Source organism: Dermacentor andersoni, chromosome 2, assembly GCF_023375885.2.
Source record: "Dermacentor andersoni chromosome 2, qqDerAnde1_hic_scaffold, whole genome shotgun sequence".
NCBI classification, from domain to species: Eukaryota; Metazoa; Arthropoda; class Arachnida; order Ixodida; family Ixodidae; genus Dermacentor; species Dermacentor andersoni.
Genome location: NC_092815.1, coordinates 234448849 through 234471061, shown reverse-complemented (window position 1 = coordinate 234471061; position 22213 = coordinate 234448849). Strand labels below are relative to the sequence as shown.

Here is a 22213-nt window from a genome sequence, read left to right as displayed (position 1 = left end):
TGGTGTGTGGAGGTCAGTTTTCTCATCGATTCGGTGCCCACGCTATTAACTTAAGATGAATTCAGCTGTCACCATCTATTGCAGCAGGCAGGGCGTAGTTTATTGTTTTAATTATAATATTTTAATTTATTTATAATGCCCAACACGATTTTATGTCACCATCTATTCAACGATCACGCGCATCGCTGTTGCTTCGTTAGTCCAACCTTCTTTGTTTTGACTGGTCCAGGAGCTAGGAAAGAAACTCGTTTAATAGTGAGCTGGTGTGTATGCTCATGGAACGAGTTGCGGCCGGAGAAAGCGCCAGTTGCGTTTAACTTTTCCTTTTGCTTCATTATTTCCTTGAGTAATGGCTCTCCGCGACGCTGGCAGATCCTCGGAACCATATATCCGCGATATGGGTTAGATAAGGTGGAAAATAATACATTCCGAAACAGCGTCCATCATCAGGCCCTGGAATAACCGTTCAACCCATAAGCAATGTGACAGTCGCCCCTTACATGGTCTTGTTTTCCCTAATTGTGCATCACTTTTCGTGCAAAATTGGCAACTGGAAACTAGAGTCGCAAGGAGATGAGAAATTCAGCCATCTACTAAGGGAGAAAGCCAAGGGAACAGGCAAACAGATAGGAAAAGCGAAAATTGTTTGTGAAAATATTTATGGATCAACATCTTTTTATTTAAAAAGGAAGTAGAGAAAACGCTGCCGGAAGTGGAGAATATTTCCGTGTGTTTTGAATGACTCTTCTACAGTTATCATTCGAGCCGCCTGACGTTGCCACTTCCCTGCTGCGCTAATGGGGGTGTTTTTCTAACCTTCCGTGGTGGGCGCAGTACGTCTAGAACCGGAGCGTCCTGCGCTCTACGCGGTTGTACGGGACTTGTGACCAGGCATCGTTATGCAACTTCCCAAATAACAACACGAGTCGGTTTTGGCATTTGGTAGAGCAGTAAACGAGGGATCCAAAAGAACTGTGGTTGTTCCGCAAATACACATTTCGCTATAATTCTTCCAGAGATCATTCACAGAACGCTACTAGAGATCTTTATTTTGCACTTTTTCTGGTTAACGTGTTCTTGGCAGGGTACTTCCTGCGCATCTTCTATGCACAAGTCCATTTAATGTGGTTCTTCGTTTGCCAAGTAAAGAAGAGGTGTATCTCACAGGCGTACCTGTGAGATACACGTTAATTCTATTCTCTTTGGCGGGTTTACGCGTCTTTATGGCCAATGGGGGGCATTATTCACATTTGTACTAGTAAAAGTACCCTCTCCCTCATTTGTATAGAAAAGTTACCTTGGGTTGGGCCCCCCCCGAAAAAAAATCCTGCGTACGTGCCTGTGACTCCGGTTAATTTAATTTTTTCAGTTAATTCGAACCTGTCCGACGCCCATGCATTTCTATGGGATTAAACATTCATCATTTCGATCCTAAAACTGGCATTCGCCGGATAATGCGAACTTGACCAGACCCCAATAATGACCCCTTTTAGTGGCAGCCCATGTCTCAGTAGAGCTTAGGGGACAGTGAATGCGTTAAACAAATGCCATCTCTCTGAAATGCCTATTTTTGACCCACCCGAGAAAGATTTTCAAGCAGTAACGTAGCTGACAATGTCCGATTGTGGTACTTATCTGATTCTAACGAACACTTTTTGTTTTCGAAGGACATTCAGACGAAAATTGCCTAGCTGTGCATTCGATTGCGAAACTAAAACCGTGGTTGCACCATTCATATGCTTTACCACATATCATGGCTGTAATACGGCGAAGCTGGCTTTGGAAAATCAGCTGGCATTCTAAAAAATGAGGTACGCGTAGGTTTCTACTTTGGTTTGGAGTTAAGTCATTTCTACTTTAGTTTTATACTGTGGACAAATAGAAATTTGATGCACGTTCGTTTCAGAGGCGTGTTACTCAAGCACATATTGCCAAATGAATCAACGGTGCTTCAACAGGTTTTTGCATCTTAATTCGACCCGTCAGTCTCGTGAGGGTAGAATTAATGGAAGTTGATTGTATAAATTGCGTGATGAAGCACCAAGAAAGTTACCTTGCTCAGGTAGTGAAAAAGCATGGAGAAAGTGCTTCACACAACATCCACCAATGTTCTGTTGCAGATGCAAAAGCTGCCTCCCTTATCTGGAACAGAATAAATTCCTTTCGAAGGCAAAATAAAAAACAGAAAGAGAAGTCATCAAGGCATTCCACATCCATCTTATTCAGTCTTTACAGTGTTGCTACATCACCATTTGCTTAGCCTCCTACGCCAAAAAAAATTGTCGAAAATAAAATGACCTGATTCCCATGTTTTTCACCACCCAAGCAGTGTTTACTGTCAATTATTACTGCTTTCTGTAACCTCACCTGTAAATACTGTATGTTAACCTGTATGTTAACACTGAGCTATACGATAAGCTTAGTGAAAGTTAAAAAAGAATACTGGATGTTCATTTCTGTTTTTTTTTTAGAGATAAGAAGGGGTGCTTAGAAGCGAGCCACATTTGCAAAATGCTTGAATAAACAGCAACTACCCCGGTCATGCGCTAATTGTGGCCATGCTGTCCCTGCAAACTTCTTAATCTCATCCGCCCACCTAAATTTCTGCTGCCCCCTGCTACGCTTCCCCTCTCTTGGAATCCAGTCCATAACCCTTAATGACTATCGGTTATCTTCCCTCCTCATTACATGCCCTGCCCATGCCCATTTTTCTTGATTTCAAGTAAGATATCATTAACTCGCGTTTGTTCCCTCACCCAATCTGCTCTCATCTTATCCCCTTAACGTTACACCCATCATTCTTCTTTCCATAGCTCGATGTGTCGTCCTCAGTTTAAGTAGAGCCATTTTTGTAAGCATCCAGGTTTCTGCCCCGTAGGTGAGTACTGGTAAGACACACCAGTTAGACACTTTTCTCTTCAGGGATAATGGCAACCTGCTGTTCATGATCTGAGAATGCCTGCCAAACGCACCCCAGCCCATTCTTATCCTTCTGATTATTTCGGTCTCATGATCCGGACTCGCGGTCACTGCCTGCCCTAAGTAGATGTATTCCCTTACCACTTCCAGTGCCTCGCTACCTATCGTAAACTGCTGTTCTCTTCCGAGACTGTTAAAAATTACTTTAATTTTCTGCAGATTAATTTTCAGACCTACCATTCTGCTTTACCTCTCCAGGTGAGTGAGCATGCATTGCAATTGGTCCCATGAGTTACTAAGCAAGGCAATATCATCAGCGAATCGCAAGTAACTAAGGTATTCTCCATTAACTCTTATCCCCAATTCTTCCCAATCCAGGTCTCTGAATACCTCCTGTAAACATGCTGTGAATAGCATTGGAGAGTTCGTATCTTCCTGCCTGACACCCTTCTTTATTGGGATTTTGTTGCTTTCTTTACGAAGGACTACGGTGGCTTTGGAGCTGCTGTAGATATCTTTCACTATTTTTACACATGGCTCGTCTACACCCCAATTGCATAATGCCTGCATGACTGCTGAGGTTTTGACTGAATCAAACACTTTCTTGTAATCAATGAAAGCTATGTATAGGGGTGGTATTAAAATTAGATCTTTCGTCTCCTGCGATAGCTTACTGGTATCCTGTCTAACGAAGTTACAACCGACTTCTATTGCATACTCCTTAATGATGCCCATAAGATTTTCATTCATTGCTTCAACACTAAGGTTCTCTTCCCGAGTTAAAGCCCTATACCTCTTCTGTAGCTTGATCCGAAATTCCTCTATTTTCCCTCTTACCGCTAACTCATTGATCGGCTTCTTATGTACCAGTTTTTTCCATTCCCTCCTCAAGTCTAGGCTAATGCGAGTTCTTACCATCCTGTGGTCACTGCCGCGCACCTTGCCGAGCACATACACATGTTGTATGATGCCAGGGTTAGCACAGGGTATGAGGTCTATTTCATTTCTAGCCTCGCCATTAGGGCTCCTCCACGTCCACTTTCGGTTATCCCGCTTGCGGAAGAAGGTATTCATTGTCCGCAAATTATTCCGTTCTGCAAACTCTACTAATAACTTCTTCCCTACTATTCCTAGAACCTTTGCCATATTCCCCCTATGACTTTTCTCCAGCCTGCTTCTTGCCTACCCTGGCATTGAAGTCGCCCATCAGTATAGCGTATTTTGTTTTGACTTTACCTAGCTCGATTCCACGTCTTCATAGAAGCTTTCGACTTCCTGGTTATCATGACTAGATGTAGGGGCGTAGACCTGTATGACCTTCAATTTGTACCTCTTATTAAGTTTCACAGCAAGACCTACCACCTTCTCGTTAATGCTATACAATTCCTGTATGTTACCAGCTATATCCTTATTAAACAGGAATCCGACTCCTAGTTCTCGTCTCTCCGCTAAGCCCTGGTGGCACAGCATGTGCCCGCTTTTTAGCACTGTATATGCTTCATTTGTCCTCCCAACCTCACTGAGCTCTATTATATCCCATTTAATGCCCGCTAATTCCTCCAATAGCACTGTTAGACTCTCCTCACTAGAAAACGTTCTAGCGTTAAACATTGCCAGGTTCAGATTCCAATGGCGGCATGTCCAGATCCAAAGATTCTTAGCACGCTCTGCTGCATCACAGGTCTGACCGCCGCAATGGTCAGTTGCTTAGTAGCTGCTGGGGACTGAGGGCTGAGGTTTGATTGTTCTATTCATACAGAAGGTAAAGGAATGGCCAAGTACTGCACCAAGGTTGCCAATCCTGCTCTGGTGAGGGAGAGCATTACCGGTTCTGGTCACCGGGGTCAGGCCACCAGGCCTGTTTATACAGCTGTATCAACATGTGGATTTTTTTTTATCCAGTGGAAAATTGCTTGGCACCGGGATTTGAACCACAGTCCTTTTGCACGTGAGGCAGATGCTCTACCTCTACGCTATCGCATCGGGGCGCAAGTAGTAAGTAATTATACAGAAAGCGTTTGATTTACTGTAATTGGAGTATTGGAGCAGATTAGTTCGACCACTCAAGGAGTGGGAATGGTTCAACTGTCAGAACCCCAACAAAAGGACTGGAATCACATAAACCACAACTCTGAAGGAATGAAGTGGGAATAGAATGGAGCGCCCCCACTCTGCAATTCTGCACCATGCCGATATATCCTGTTCTTGGGCAATGCCAGCGCAGCTCTAGAACCACAAAGACGACCGCACTACCAGGGCGAAACACATCGAAGGCCTGCAGCTGCTGCATGAGCACGTGCTGCCAACGAGCAATCCTGCACAACATATTATATACATATATATATATATATATATATATATATATATATATATACACACGTGCAGTGCTCAGACTGGTACCCTAGGTCGCGCAAAAACTATAGTGTTCTCCACAAATGTGACGAGTACCAGGCCACCGAACTCCTTGCCCTGTGCACGTTGCTGTCTATCTTCATGAGCCTAGATCCTGATGCAACCAGTGGTGCCACACTGCTATTTTCAAAGGCCACCACTAGGTGAAGCGCCAAGGACCGCCCAGGCCAGGGGACATCGGCTTGGTCCGATACACAAACGACAGTAAACTTCAAATTGACAGGACTACGAATTGGATTAGTAAATTCTTAACTAACCGGTACCAATTTGTAACTACTAATTAACTTTCTTCTCCGCGATCGCTAGTAAGATCTGGTGTGCCACAAAGCTCTGTATTGGGACCAATTTTATTCCACCACAAACATGGCTCCACACAATAATTTTGTTTGAAAACATATGTGAGTCCATATGCTTGTATTGGACAGCGAGAATAATTAAGAGTCAGTAAGCAATGTCAAATACATGCAATCTGGCTTACAAAACAAAAGGAACTGGTCACTATTTGGTAATAGTTTTCCTTTGTGTGAAACAACTTCACCCTTGAAAAGTTCCTCATTCTACAAAGGTTTATATAGTGAAATATAGAAATATTTGGATGTATTTGAGTTATCACCTGGCCCAAGGAACTTCTAGTGGCAGCCTGTCTCGATCTCGCAATTCCTGGCACTGCCCAATATACAGCATGCTTGACTGCTACAGTGGTCAAGTGCTCTGCAGCTGTAGGAAACCGACGGCTAAGGGTTGATTGCACAATTTATGGCATTCCCAAATTTTTAACTTAGTACCATCTCTATACTATGTCGACACTATGCCACTAGACCATTGCTGTGCTGCAGTCATCATAATATTAATTACTCATCGTATACACAAGCTAGACAACTGTTTAGGCAAAATTTTAAACTGCGCGAGGAAGACAGGACGTGAACTGAAACATAGACACACACAAAGCACAGGCTTCCAACCGGTTTTATTTTGTGAAAGCAAAGAATATATAAGGTACTTCAATATAGCAAAACAAGGAGCAATTGCAAGTAATCTGTGCACGAGGTATTGACGAAAAATATCAAGGCCATGTATGCATTAAGAGTGCAGGAGAGTCTTAATGTGCCCATCTAAGACTTCAATTCTTTCCTTGACAATCTCCTCTTGCAGTGCAGGAGCTGCGACAGCAAAAGCTGCCTGCCTTATGAGGAACAGAATAAATTCCTTTCGAAGGCAAACTCAAGAACAGAAAGAGAAGTCATCAAGGCATTCCACATTGCTAAAAGGTGTGACAACTAAGTTAGCTCTTCTTCTTGATCCCTATCAAGGAAAGAAATAGAATTCTTAGATGGGCACATTGGGACTCTACTGCGCTCTTAATGCACAGGTGGCCTTGCTATTTTTTGTCACTTCCTCGTGCACAATTTCTTTGCAAATGTTCTTTGTTTTGCCATTTTGAGGAACCTTATAAACTCTCTGCCTTCACCAGACAAAGCCAGTCGGAAGTCTACACTTTGTGCATGCATCTATGTTTTTGTTCATGTCCTGTCTTCCTCGCAGAGTTTAAAATTTTGCTGAAGCTACGAGCTGACTAGCCCAAAACATGCCTTACTTCAGTGTACAGCTGGGCTTGTTGGTAAAGCTACACAATGCAGCTCAAGTGTGTGTCTGCTCTTCCGTGTTCTTATGATGTGGCTCAGCCTTGAGTGCATGTGTAGTTTCAATACTGGCTACTATATTTTAACGACTAATACAATTTCTATCTTCAACTTCCAGCCAGACAGAGTACTTCATACCACATTCTGAACATTGCTGCAGTGTAGCAGGATTTCTGTCTAATGCATTGGCCTCTACCACCAAATGCCTGAGAAATTAAAAAAAGTTATGTAGATTCCAAGCACAGTGGGGATTCATGTTACAGGAGGCATACTGCAGGTAAATGGCTACACAGTGTTGGTTCGGGTTCTTCCAAACATTGCAGTGTTGACCAATGTGTTTGTGTATGGTGAGTGATAGCATATATGACACAAGCTTTGTGAGGAGAGTACGAATACAAAGGCATGGTTTCTTTGCCTCTTTCCTAACACTTTGTGGCGGCTGCTGTTTTGACGAGTGGAAAACTTGGCTTATGCAGTATGCGCAAATGGGTTTGAGACTTTTAAGACCAATTTCCTTGAGGCAAAGTTTAGCATGGAGTCAGTTTTGTCACAAGGAAGTTATTCCTATTCACACATGCCTGTTTTGTTTTTTGTTTTTTTCATTTAGTTTCAGGTCCACCTAAATTATTGTCGTCATGACAGCCGTCACATATTAAATGGTAGCATCAATCTTTGTATTGATCATTCGAGTATTCAAATCTAAAAGTTTGCAGCAGTGTAAAAGGACAGGAGGACAAGAGGAGAGAGGAGAAGAGAGGTTGCAGTATAACAGAAATAGGCAAGCACTAATTGAGCGACAAGACCACTGGACACAGGAAAAGCAGATTTAGCTGAAACACAGCAGCCTGTAAGGAAGAGACGGAACATAATTCTTTGTGAAGCTTAGTCTGCATCAGTTTTATATACCATCGGAGATTATGAACATGCCAGAGGCAAAGCATACTGTTACGGGGATGTTGGGAGTATAGAAAGACTGTATTTACAATATATATTGTCACGTGGTAGTGACGGTTGAGAAGGCAGCAAAACTATGATTAACGAAACAAGCGTTTTATTGGGCGAACTTGTGCCCTCAAAAGAGGCTACACTCAAAGAAGGATGGTAGCGGCGAACACGATCGGCGGTCGTCGAAAATCTGATGAGCGGGTCAAGCGCGTCGGCTTTTATACATCTGTCGTCGAATGTTCCAGAGCAGTCACTGGGACCTGCGTGCCTTCCACAATGTTCCACATTATTCGCGTCGCGCACACATGCAATCAGATAACACAAGTTGCAGTGAAAGACAGTGGACGGAACCATCGATAACATTCCAGAAACTTCTTTTACATGCAGGCGCGTCCTGTGCTGTGCGATAACATTTGTTAGGCGGCGAGAAGTGGTCACCCAATAAAGATAAAGAAGTACACGTGTCAATATACAAGATGAGGCAGAGTAGTTAAGATGACTGACCACCAACAGCACGCAACAGCCAGCGTGCTGCAGTCTTCTTCCTCTCTTTTTTCATCCTTCCGTAACAGGACCCCCGGGTGGTGAAGCGCCGTCTTGGCTCATGGTAGGCAAAGAATCGCGAGCGAAGTATGGCTTCAGCCGCGAAACATGCACGACGTCAACAGGCGTCATACTTGAGGATGCATCAAACTGAAGTGGCGAAATCTCGTAATTTACGTTGTTAACTTGACTTAGGACTTCATAAGGCCCTGTGTAGTGAGAGAGAAGCTTCTTGGAGAGGCCAACCCGACGACATGGTGACCAAAGGAGCATCCAAGCACCTGGTGCGAACTTAACATCGCGATGGCATCAGTCATAACTCTTTTGGTATATGCTGCGGGGCTAATAAACGAGATCGGGCGACTTGACATGCCCTGTGAGCGCGATCGATGACTTAATGAGCATGGTCAGTTGCAACACGTGGCACAGAAGGGATTATGATGTCAAAGGGCAAAGTGGGGTTGCAACCATACAAAAGATAAAAGGGTGAATATCCTGCAGTGTCACGTCGAGACAAGTTATACACAAACGGCAGTAAGGCCAGCGTGGTGTTCCAGTCGCGGTGATCGTTGGAGACCTACATCGACAGCATCTCTGTGATTGTTCGGTTGAGACATTCCATAAGACCGTTTGTTTGTGGGTGGTAGGCGGTGGACAGCTTATGCTCAGTGGCACAAGAGCGGACGAGGCTGTCGACAACTAGAGACAAGAATGAGCAGCTGCGGTCTGTAATAACTGTCGAGGTGCACCATGGTGGAGAATGACGTCGTGGAGGAGAATATCGACGACGTCTGTTGCACAGCTAGTCGGCAACGCCTTTGTTATCGCATAGCGTGTCATGTAATCAGTAGCGATGGCAGTCGACTTGTTAGCTCTAGTCGTCGTCCGAAAAGTGCCAGGTAAGTCAAGGCCTAAGCGAGAGAACGGTTCACAGGGAACTTCAACTGGATGGAGTCATCCGACAGGTGGTAGGGGAGGTTTCTTCCGGCACTGACACAATTCGCAAGTTGCGACATAACAGTGCACAAAGCAGTAGAGACCTGGCCAGAAGAACCAGCGTTGTACATGATCGTATGTATGCAAAACTTCAAGGTGTCCCACCGTCGGTGCATCGTGAAGTTGTTCAAGAGCAACAGATTGCAGATGATGAGGACGGCCAAGGAGCAACTCAGGGCCATCAGCGTTCATATTGCGGTGGTAGAGGATGCCGTTGCGCGGCAAGAACATGCGGCATGTGCCGTCAGTGCCGTCGGAGTGATTGCACTCCGGCAATGATGGACTGTAAGGACTCGTTGCGTTGTTGTTCGGTGCGCATGTCAGTCATGTCAGTGAAAGCAATCACGCAGGTCACCGGATCATGCACAAAAGGATCAAGTGGATCCACGGGGTGACGAGAGGCAGTTAGTGTCCTTGTGGAGGCATCCAGTCTTGTAATTGACAATAAATGAAAATTCCTGGAGCCACAAAGCCCAGCCACCAAGCCGTCCTGTCGGGTCCCGGAGGGAAGACAGCCGGCAGAGTGCGTGGTGGTCCGTAACGACCGAAAATGTACGGCCGTACAAATATGGCCGGAACTTGAGGACAGCCCAAACTAAGGCGAAGCGCTCCCACTCGGTGATGGGGTAATTTCTCTCGGCAGGTGACAGCAGGCGGCTGGCGTAAGCTATCACGCACTCCGTACCATTCTGTTGTTGATCGAGAACAGCGCCGATGCCATAGCCGCTTGCGCCTGTGTAGACTTCGGTCGGTGTAGATGGATCAAAGTGGGCAAGTATGGGAAGGGTGGTCAGAAGCCTGATGAGAGCGGCAAACGCATGAGCCTACTCCGGGCCCCATGAGAATGGTGTGTTCTTCTTTTTGATCTGTCAAAGGCCGAGCAATGTTGGCAAGGTTTTTGATGAAACGATGAAAGTAAGAACACAGGCCGAAGAAGCAGCGCACGTCAGAAGCAGAATGTGGCACAGGGAAACTGCGTATGGCACGAACTTTTTCCGAATCTGGTTGGACACCGGATGCGTCAATGAGGTGCCCCAATACGGTAATCTGACGGTGCCCAAATTGACACTTCGTGGAGTTGGAGGCCAGCTTTTCAGAAGACCGCGATAATGGCAGTGAGTCGGGAAGGCACCTGCCCAACATGGGAGAAAAAACAGCTTCGTCAAGGTAACAAAGACAGGTGGTCCATTTGTAGCATCGCAGAAGAGAGTCCATCACAAGTTCAAATGTCGCAGGAGCATTGCATAGGCAAAAGGGCATGACTTTGAATTGATATAAGCCATCCGGTGTGATGAAGGCTGTCTTCTCCAACCATTTCATCAACCGAAATCTGCCAGTAGCTGGATCGAAGATCGATGGACGATAAGTATTTAGCTCTGTGCAAGCAGTCCAAGGCGTCATCGATACATGGTAGTGGGTAGACGTCTTTTCGCGTGATCTCATTTAAGTGGCAATAATCGACGAAAATATGCCAGGCACCATCTTTTTTTTTTCACACGGACGACAGGCGTAGGGCTGGCTGATGGCTCGATGACCCCTTTGCGGAGCGTTTTGCCCACCTCTGATTGGATGACTCGACGTTCAGCATGCGATGCACGATAGGGACGCTGACAAATAGGATTTGTGTCTCCAGTGTTTATATGGTAGTGAACAACAGATGTTCAGCCTAAAGGCCTGTTGCCGAAATCAAATATTCCACTGTACGATTCAAGCAGGAGACATATGTCCCTGGCCTGTGCAGAGGTGAGGTTAAGTGCAGTCATTTTCGCAAAGTCGTCCGTTAAGGAACCAGAGCTGGGCGCTGCAATTGGCACTAATAAACCACTCTCAGAATTCAGACTCACAATATCAAATTCAGAACCACTAGAAACGCTGTCCAAGAACATGCTGGCCGGAATCACTTGAGGGCACAGGCTCAAATTCAGAAGAGGTAAAACAATGTCATTATTAGTAACCGTGACCGGTTCAAAGCACATCGATGATGGGGCGAAGCACATATTCACCATCAGGAAACTGTGGCTGGGCGGTCAAAGTGACGTAAGTAACTGCTTCGAGTGACAGACGCACATCACGAAGCGAGCACAAGTGCGGTGGAGCGGTGCTCGGAGCATCGGCGAGTTGAGGCAGTTCTAACTGAAGAACGTCGGCCGTGCAGTCGAGGAGAGCAGAATGAGTGGATTAAAAGTCAAATCCTAGAATAACGTTGGGAGGGAAGATGTTGCTCACAGTAAAGAGAACAGAAGTAGGGCGGCCAGCTATACTTGCAGTACACATTCCAAGAACCAGCATTCCACCGTCAGCCATATGAAGCACTCGGGCAGCTGCTGGGGTGAGGACCTTCTTTAAACGACTACGCAGGCTAGCACTCATCACAGGTATGTGGGCTCCAATGTCGATGAGTGCTTGGACAGCTATGCTCTCTATTTTAACGCCAATTACACTTCTCCTTGTGTGCATAGACAGAGGATTTGCTGCAGCATTAGGCAATGCAGCACCACCTCCGAGGGCTGCATTTCTTAGTTTTACGAACGGGTGCGGCCAAACGCCACAGGGGACGAAAGGCGACGTGACTGTGGCGAACGCGAAGATGGGCGACATATTTGCGGTGAACGAGACTGGTGTCCGTGCGGCGATGGTGAGCGACTGTACCACATGTTCCTAGCAGAGTTGGCGCTGTTAGATTCGGCGGTGGGCAAACATTGCAGGCATTTTCATCACAACGGCACAGGTTGGTCGGCATGCGAAGTGTTAAGGGCCACGAGTTGTGACAGTATCAGGCGACATGACCAATGCGGCAGCAGGTGAAACATATCGGCTGGTCGTCCGCAGTTCTCTACTCAGTCGGGTTGCGATAACGCGGAGAGAAGTGTCGGGGTGGAGCAAAAATAGTAGAAGGGCGTGTGTTAGCTCTGGGATTGGCAACAGCACAAACAGAACGTAAGCCAATGTTTTCAAGTTCCTGGTGAATGATGGCTTGTAAGAAGGGGACTGAAAATGTTGTAGCATCAGGGATAGGCAAACAGAAATGCAAGCGCCATCGCATCCAGTTCACGTCAACGATTCGCACCACATCCTCCGATGGCGACGCATGCTGCTGTGTGGGTTGATCTTCACACGTTGGCGTTGCAGCAGTAGTGGGAAGTCTGGCGAATGGTTGCAAGACGCATCGGCTTTTGGCGTGCTGGAATTGTTGGCACTCCTTAAAGATAACATCAACTGTAGAGCAGCTTTTGCACATGAGCAGATTAAAGGCGTCGTCAGCAACCCTTAAGCACATGCCCGACCTTCTCAGCTTCTGTCATGTCGTGATCGGGTTTGCTTTACGACAAAGTGCCAGCATGTCTTGGATGTACAAGAGATAGGACTCCGTGGGAGATTGGGTACAGGAGGCCTATTCCTGTTTTGCGTCAATTTTACGGCCGGCTGGTTTGCCAAACAACTCTGTCAACTTCTCTTTGCATTGGTCCCAGCTGGTTAGCTCCTTTTCGTGGTTTTCATACCACACCTTTGCCGTGCCTCTTAGGTAGAACAACAGGTTAACTAGCACACGCGTGGGGTCCCATCTGTTGATTCCACTCACACGTTCGTACATAGCCACCCACTTTTCAACATCGGTGCCATTGGTCCCACAGAAAGTTCCAGGATCCTTGGGTTGCGCAACCACAACCTTGGCTATGCCCGATGACAAGGTACAGCAAGATGCTACTTTACCCCCAGATGTCACCTCTTATGACATTTCAAGGCAGCGAGACTGAGACTGCACTGTATTCAGCGGCACTGACAACCATGATGTAGAGGATTGACTTTCCCCCTATGTACAACACATCAGCAGAATAAGAACGAGGAAATGCCCCACACAGGTGCATGGCACTAAACTGGACGCACTACCTGCTGTATGCAAGAGAGAATGAGGAAGAATGAGCTTCCCGTTACTCCTGAGCACCTACCTACAACTGCTTTTATGGGCACAGCATTGAAGCTGCAATTGAGGTAATGCCTAACACCACATGAAATACAAAGCACGCTACGTCAACACAGAGAAACCAAAACAACTGCACACACTTCTCACCGAAATAGACACAACACCTGCTTTGTTGCATCTGAGCTGAAACGGGTGAATCCCAAACTCTGTGTCACATAACATCTGAAAAAATTAGCTGCTACGAGAGAACCAATGAGATTAATCTGGCGCGCTATGCATGCATCTTTAGCCTAATGGGTAAAGAATTGGGCTGCTGCACTAAGGACCCAGATTAACGACCCACCATCAGGCACGTTACTAACTATTATTGAGCCTATCTGACTGGATGTACGAAGAAGCCAGGAGACAGCTCATGATAATGCTTTGCATAAGAGACAACGAAGCTGAACCCACGTTTTCTGCCTTGTGCTTGCAATGCTCTACCAAGTGAGCATCAACGGCAGTTGTCCCAATGTCAATTTTCTTGGATAGCTGCGCATATGTACTAAGCAAAGCCGTGGGAGTGCTAGGCAGCAGCACTCACAGTTATGATGGCAGACGTGTAGTATCCTTTAAAACACCCACATTACAAAGCACATGATCTTAGAAGCTGACAACTGGCTAATAAACACTCGTTTTCTACCATGAGGCTCCAAGGCAGCCGAAATCAAAACATTTGTATCTTATGAGCGAGAAAAATCAGGGGAATCATGCAGCTCAATTTTTTGTTTATAACAAGCATGTGATGGCAACAGACAATGAAGCAACAGTGACTATATAGAAAAATGGGTTAGAGCTGACGACAATCATTGGCAGCTCACACTATAATGCTTTCTCTAGTTTATTGTTGCAAGACACCTGGCAGCAAATCCTCTGGATTCTTCTTCTACTATGTCTTTTGCAACTGAAATTTTAAACGTGTGTAATACTTCATGGCAACTTAGAACACTTAAATGGTTAAGCATCTCCATACCTTAAATTTGTGGACCAGCTTTGTCACCTTTCTAGAACAATAACTCTCTGGTGTCATACATCACTCAAAGCAACTAATTCTCACTCAAACCACTACTTATTAAATGTACCTTTAGATGAGCAGTACCTGCATTAGACGCAGCTGCATACCCTTTCAGCAAATGGATATACATACCACGCTCAGACTGAGCATGGATATACATACCACGCTCAGACTGAGCAAACCAAACAAACCAACAGCAACCAGTACTTGTGTCCATTTGTCTTCAACGAGGCAGAGACAGGCCAGGTCTCGATAAACACAACAAATATAAGGTGCAGGCAGAGGAAATAAGCAGAAGCTGTAAAGACAGCAGCAAAGTGAAACAAATTAGACAAGTTTGCAGACAGTCAGCGATCTGGGCCGAGGACAATTCACAACGTTACTGCCACAATTAGAAGCAAATGCTCCTCATGCAAGAAAAAACACGTTTTAGCTGTAAACAGCACGACTGCGCGGGGTTGGTTGATATTCTAAACACAGCACATACAACAATTAAAGCAGACACATTACTTGTGTCATCTGTCTTCTTGCTGTTTTTACAATATCGGTCACGGTTGCAAAGCTACGCACATGATCTATGAACGAAAGCAACGGACGTGCATATAAAGTTTGGTGAGCCGATTCATACTCATATATGTTTAATTTTGAAAGTTCCCGTAAAAGTGATAGTAGTAGCAGCAGTAAAGTGGTTTCGTTTACCAGCTCGCTCACAACGTACGCATTGTATGATTTAACTCCACGGCTCGCAAAGGAGCTACTAAGAAGCTTTAAGTGAAGGAAATACGCTTTCGTTATCTCACTGCAACGAATGAATGCCTCTGACGCCCATACCGCGGTCAGCAGTGAGAAAGGTAATTAAATGCAGCAATGCGCTGCATGGGTAAATAAGAAGGGCATAGCGTAGTCATCCTATAGAGATGGAGAAAAATAGACTTAAGAACGCGATAAACATCATAGGACGACATCCACGCTAGTTGAGTGCATGCATTTCTGGCGCGTGGAAGATGTCGCTGTTTTTTTGTTCATTTTTTTACATCGGTGCAACGCGTAGGAACTGCAGCGTTGAAGGCACGAACGAATAAATTATACTGCGATCACTGCGGGACCTGCGACAACCGTTTCGTGTTTCTTCGAATTTCGAGATCACATCGACCACAGCTCGAATGCGCAACCGGTTTTTTACGTGTCAGCAAGAGAACGGGTAATCGCACAACACTTACCGTTGTTCCAAGTACGTCGCGGTAGCACCAGCAGCTGGGCAACAAATGTCATCAAGCCCTGGCCCACTGCAGTGTCCGCAACTTGAAGCTTTTAAGCATTCGCCAAAAACTAAAAGCGGACCACATCCATGCGTACGCGCGCGAACGAGACGCGAGCCACGCCGCCTGAGTTCGAGAGTAGTTATTTCACAAAAGCAAAAACAAACAACAATGTGACGTCGCATCCGGTAAAGCCAACTTGTCCTCCTTTCTCATTTTCTCTCAGCTAACGCATGCGCAGCGACCGCGGAGCCCTCGGGGGCGATGTTCAGGTCTTGCCAAGCGCGTCTTCAAGGTGTCCTGTCTCTACGAGAACGATGCCAATCCGAATCCACAACATACCGGCATTCCCATGCATACCACAGCGCAGCAGCGCCAGATTTCCCTCTAGGTAATGTAGTGAGAAACTCTGTGGCTATGGGGAACCAGCGCTGGATAGGCGGCGCGTCGAAAAGAGTGCGTTGCACGCCGCCCTGGCGACGAAACGCGGCATATTCCAGCCACACAACCAGACGACACACACATACGCAGCCGTATTATAGTTCGTATGTTTCCGTTTTCGCGCCGCTTCAAGTGGAGTTTTTGTAAAGAAGCTAGCGCCATCAAGTGAAGAAATGACGAAAGAAGCTTTTTAAGCTTTATACATTTTTCACAGTGCGTCGCGGCGAGCACGTGTGTTTCTTTAACGGTTGCGTCGTGTATCGATGCCATGCTTGCGTGGCTGCCTGCCTCGCAAATCTAGCAGTTATGGCTCCGGTCGTGCTGCGCTATGGTTTCGTAAGTATTAGTTGGCCTGAAGACATTCCATATTTCTCTGGCAAGACATAAAAAATTCTGATCTTACTTCGCCACAGCAGTCAATGGAGAAGATAGCTTTATCGCATCAGCTGACTCGCGCTAGCAAAGGTTTGAGTGCTCGGCTGCTTGATCCGTAACAATCCTGGCTACATTTAGCACTAATTACATTAATTTGCCGGATGCATCTCAGCGCCGAGTCCTCGTCCACATGCGCATTTTTATAAACACATACGTGCTTAGTCGCGCGTGCGCCGGCACTATGCGCATACAACTCGTATTACAAGGCAGCTTCCCTCCCACATAATTCTTGGCAATGAATGTATAATTTTTACCTTTCGTATCGTTCACTTGGTGCGGTGGCGTTGGAAGGGGCTTGGCGGTGGCATTGCGAAGGAAAAATGGTACATATGCCGGATGGTGCATGCTATTGCTCATTTTGTTTCCGACGAAATACCGACAGCAGATTCTGCTGTTTGGTACTGTCTGCCATGGCTGACCGTCTTCACTATCGAATAAACCAAGGATACGCGCGAAATTTGATTTAGAAACCAGCCCGACACCGCTTGACAGGGCGACAAGACGGGAGCCTACTCCGCTCGCCTGACTGCTTGGATCCAACGCCGCCTCCGTTCTTGTTCGTAGGGTTTAGATGGAAAGACGCAGAAGGATACATCCTCCCTCATCCCGACTTAGTTGTGGCACTTGTATACGCAACAGTATCGTCGGCGCCCTTTTGTTTTCCTTCGACTTTAAGGGCACGCAACGCAATTTTCGTCCGCGGGGGAGGCTGCATTGTGCACGTTCTGACCGCCAGGGCGGCGCTGCAGGCGCCGTGAAAACTCCAGCGCTGGTTCCCCATAGTGCCTAGAACACGCCTAGAATCACGGAGGAAGGAAGGCCGTGTCTGCTGCACAGCAGACGAAAGGTGCCCGAAATGTCTACGTTCACCCATGACGTCACGTCCGCTATAACCCATGATGTCACATCCGCTCATTTCCATGGCGGCCGTCTTACGGAGCCGGCTGCGCTGCGAAACGGTACGTATTCCGTGCCCACTTAGAGCGTGAGTAATTCATCTTTCCATGCTATATGCGTGTAATAAAGGATTGGGGCTGTGAGCAGTTTGATGCGTTACCATTAGGTACCTTGTGCGCATATTTTGCCTCCTGGCCGCGTCAAATCGCAGCCGGCATGTGGAATGGGCCGTGGCATCTTGTATGGAGCTGCTCATGTGAGTGGTATTGCCTCCGTCAGGATCGTCAGTGCGTGCACAGAACCATTCAGTAGTCTGGTTCAGGGGAGAATGCGCGAAAGAAAGAGGACGTAAGAAAACACTGGCATGACGAGCTGTTCCGTCAGATCGCGTTACATCGCGCTTTTTTTCTAAGACCATCTCGCTCGAGCGAGAGGATCGTAGAACAGCATTACTACCGCTTTTTTACAGCTTTGCTGCGGCTCATTTAATCATCACCTGCATTCTTTTAATAATACAAATGACATCGCTGCGCGGAAGAGCGTCTCTTGAAGTTTCCAAACAAGAGCCAATGCCGCCGTGCTTGCTGCATACACGCTTGCCTTTCCTAACGCAGTTGAGACGCGGCACTAGCTCTGCTACTGCGTGATACAGGGTCACTGTGATAAGAAAATTAAAAAGAACAAACGAAATTAAGGCAGAAAATGTCAAACGTTGCCAAGCGTGATAAACGGACCTGCCTCGCTAGATGAGTTGAAGAAATCGGCGTCCTGAAGTCAGCTTCGCCGCAGTAGACTAGTGTTACGCGGTGAAGCATGTCAGAACTGAAGAGTGACCGCTTTCACCGACATAAATAATATGTGTTCCTTAATGATGTACGCGTGCACCTGCCGTCTCTTGTTACATTACGCGCGCCGAGGCGCCTAAGTGTACTGGCCGGCCTTCAGCGCTATTTCGGACGTGGCTGTGATGCTTTGAACCGTTGGTTTGTCGACCTCGTAAGCCAGTTAATGTTTACACGGCCATTTTTTTTCTGAGCTGTTGATTTCTTCCATAATAGCTACGTAATTTCGTAGTTTCCTGTTCAACTGCTTTGGTCATATGCGAGTCAAGGTGTTCTCTTTAGTCGAGCGCAGTTTTCGAAAGCGAAACGACGCTTTTGCATCAGCATATAGTGCCGTCGCCCATTTACAACACTGTCAATCAATGTAATTTTGTATGTCACTGGGAAACCGCTGAACGCAGGGAACTCACTCGCATGCGGGGAACTGCATAACTAGCCACGGGATTACCGTTCCTCTTGGGAAGCTGCTTTGCATCAAAGGCCAGGTACCCTTGCTATGATTCACCGCAACATATTTTGTATGTCTAACCGCTTAACATATTTGTATTGCGGTGAAGCTAACCTTACGGAACCGAATTTCGCAACGCTTTTTAGACTCCTGCATCTCTACCAGCCACTACCAAACGCTTGTCGGTACGTCTCTTGGCAAAGGTCCAGGTAAATCTCCTCTGTTGGGAGTTGGGGAAAGCAGTTGCCCTGATGAAGGCACGCTCCCCTGTCGAAACATTTGCACCAGCCTGTTCGACCACCGTTATCACCGCAACATATTTGTGTGTTGCGGTGAAGCATGCCGATATTGGGAAAGATTTACGTGAATCTGGAATGTATGGTTTCTGTCAGCGACTAACCTAATGTTCTACTCTCATCAAAGCAGATTTTCGTGGCAGGATGCATGATGTCTTGAGAACTTTTGTTGGCTAAAGCCATACATGCCAGGTTAGCTCTTGTCACAATAATACGCTTTACCGCAATACACAAGAGGCCCCGCTGCAGGACACGCCCGCTGTAGTTAGCCAAAACCTTATGTGATGGTTCACTGCAAAACACCTCCTGTATTGCGGTGAATCGTAATAAAGCACATTTGTCAGTTTAGAATGTAAAGACCCTTGCCCTTCGCTTTTGTAATAATATGACTCAGTTTAATAAGAACATGTATTCACTGCTAAAAACATCCACATTGAAATGGAGATATGAACACTGATGGCAGCCTGTGTGATGTTTTATCCCTTTACTTTTTTGTGTACCTGTCACGCTGCCATTATTAAATTTTCCTGTACTTTGTTAGGTGCTGACGTACATAACATTACAGCCACTGTGTAATTAGTGTTGAAGGACCAGTGTGATGGCTTTACTCAAGAAAGGTTTGGGTTATGTCGTTGTGAAGGTTTTTTTTTTAGAGGTAGCTTTCTGAGAAGAAATCAGATGTCAGGAAATAGATCTCAATGGCACAGTAATCTTGGCTGCCTTTTGCTCAAACGTGCCCTAGACATAATTGAGTGATTTGCACTTGCAACTGGACAGCAGCCGTAGCTTGCTTGGGAGACCAGTGATATGGCATATTTTATCAAACTAGGTGACACATAGCATTACCAGTCCGAATAGAGACCTGTTTAAATGTTTGTCACCTTTAACACCTACATTTTCGACCATGAATTCAGAAAAAATCTGTAGCACATTTATAACCTAGATTTTAAATGCTGTATAAGTTGGCTTCTTGTTCACTGCAGCTGTGCTCGGGTTCTGTCCAAACGGGAGAGCACTTCTGCACAGCTTATTAGGGAATATTCTTATTTACATACCTTCTTTTTATTTATCTCGCCTACAATCACAATCAAATGTTTATGGCACATGAATGTGCTGTGCATGAATCTAACTTACAATACCATGTTCAACAGCACAGTGCATGTAGCTTGTGTTGGTTCATTCAAGCTAAGCATTGCTACAGCCTTTAACTGTAGGTATCATGGTATGAGAGCAGAGAAATGGATATGCAAAGACAGTTGGGCACATTGAGACAACATCTTTGTTGTGTGTGAAAAGGTGACAGATACACAATATGGGGAGAACGCATGCACTTTCATATTTTCTCGCGCACAAAAAAAGCCGGAGGAATAAGGTTTCTTCACTGTGCCATAGAAACTATATGTTTGCTCTCAAAGGTAATTCTGATTCATTGGATATGTTCCTGTGCTGTGTTTATTTTCTTGAGTGTGCTTTAGTTTTTGCACATTAATGTTTCAAACACGTTTTTATTTTCACAGACTGAACATCCCACGTCTTGGTTTGACTTCCTGGTACACGATACTTGCACTTAGCATGGAGTGATGAAGCAGAGCAGTGTACTTTTATTAAATGTGCAGATTTTAGCAGTATAACAGCAGTTCATTAAAAAAACATGTGTGCTGAAAATAAAGTGTTCTTACCTACATTCCTCGTTGTCTATTTATTTATTTATTAATACTGTCAACCCTCATAGAGGGTCATAACAGAGAGGAAAATACAATTACATAAATCAAATATGGACAATGTCAATGCACGTAAAGTTGCTTAACACTTGTCAATTCACAGTTAATAAGATGTTCACTTGAATGCTGTTCAGCACACTTCTGACATTTATCAAAATACGTACAATGAATATCAAGTCATACATATCACTTGGCACTTCAAAACTAAATCGAAAACTCCCATAAATATGCCTCAGCAGCATTTTCAAAGTCGGTGACATCCTTTAGGCTAACAATAGCGTTTGGCAATTGGTTCCACATTTCTATCGCATCCAGGAAAAATGAGTATCAATGTGTATCACTGTTGGTATGGTCCGACTTATGACGTAGTCGTGGTTAGTTTGCGGGTATCTTTTGCCTGGAGCATGTAGATATTTGAGCTTATCAACCTTAAGTTGATCCTGCATTATTTGATAGAGCACCTTCAGCCTATATTTTTTCCTACGTACCTCAAGAAGATCGAAGTTGCAACGCTGTAACATAAGCGTGACCGATTCCTTCCTTCGGTATGTCGAACAAATAAAACGCGCCGCCAGACTCTGTATCCTTTCCAACTTCCTCTTAAGCGTCACTTGATGGGGACTCCAAACAACGCTGAATATTCTAGTATCATCCTAATGAAGGCGGTGTATGCAATAAGTTTTACATTATGCGATGAACGTTCCAGTTTTTTTTCTAAGAAAATATAACTTTTGACAGGCAGTCATGCAGACGTTATCTATATGTTGGTTCCATGTCAATTTTGCTCATATTCCTGTATTCTCTTCAGCAAAACCACTTATATGGGGAACTGATCATGATAAGTGCTCATGAGCATTTTTAAGAACAGCCTTGAACCCTACTCATGCACTGGTAAAATGTATAGATGCAGTGAAATTGAAACAGAAGGCAAAATAGCAAACATGATGCAGTATTTGTCAGACAATTATGTCAGCAATTTTTGCATAAAATGATTTACTTAGAGCATACTAGCACTACAAAGCACCCATCTTTCTTGTTAGGCATACATTACTACAAGGTCTTTAAAGGTGGCCACAAGAGAGATGCTGACTTTAATGAGAAACTATAGAGGTTAAAGGCAGCCATGAAAATGTATTAAGAAATTATGCAATGCATAGCATTTACTCAGTTCAGAGAGCTTCCAAAGTTGCCATAAGGCATTGATAGCTGTGGATGAGGGAACAGTTGTAGCCCTATTTGGAGCATGAGAAATGAACATTAAGATCGAAACATAAGTAACAACTCGTAATGCAATTAAAAAATCTTGCTATACTTTTAAAAAGATAGTGAAATGAAATTAGTGACACAATTTACTTGTCATTTACTTCATTTAGGTTCAATATACTTATTTTAGTAACACAAAAAAGCAGAATGGTGAAGCACATAAGAAAAATGCTAGTCTGT

The 22213-nt window shown here is 45.2% G+C and overlaps 2 long non-coding RNA genes across 3 annotated transcripts; one reads left to right on the top strand and one right to left on the bottom strand.

The window, feature by feature from the left end:
- Positions 1 to 1348: 1348 nt before the first annotated feature.
- LOC129387047 (uncharacterized) lies at positions 1349 to 15735 on the bottom strand. The gene is made up of 3 exons (XR_008614361.2): positions 15652 to 15735; positions 14594 to 14729; positions 1349 to 2142 (listed from the first exon to the last, which is right to left on the bottom strand). It is a non-coding gene; the product is annotated as an uncharacterized lncRNA (long non-coding RNA).
- A 1689-nt stretch (positions 15736 to 17424) lies between these two features.
- On the top strand, positions 17425 to 20731 carry LOC129387048 (uncharacterized). 2 transcript variants are annotated; one of them, XR_008614364.2, is made up of 2 exons: positions 17425 to 17525; positions 20567 to 20731. It is a non-coding gene; the product is annotated as an uncharacterized lncRNA (long non-coding RNA). The 2 variants fall into 2 exon arrangements; XR_008614362.1 differs by lacking the exon at positions 17425 to 17525 and adding an exon at positions 17562 to 18962.
- Positions 20732 to 22213: the final 1482 nt, after the last annotated feature.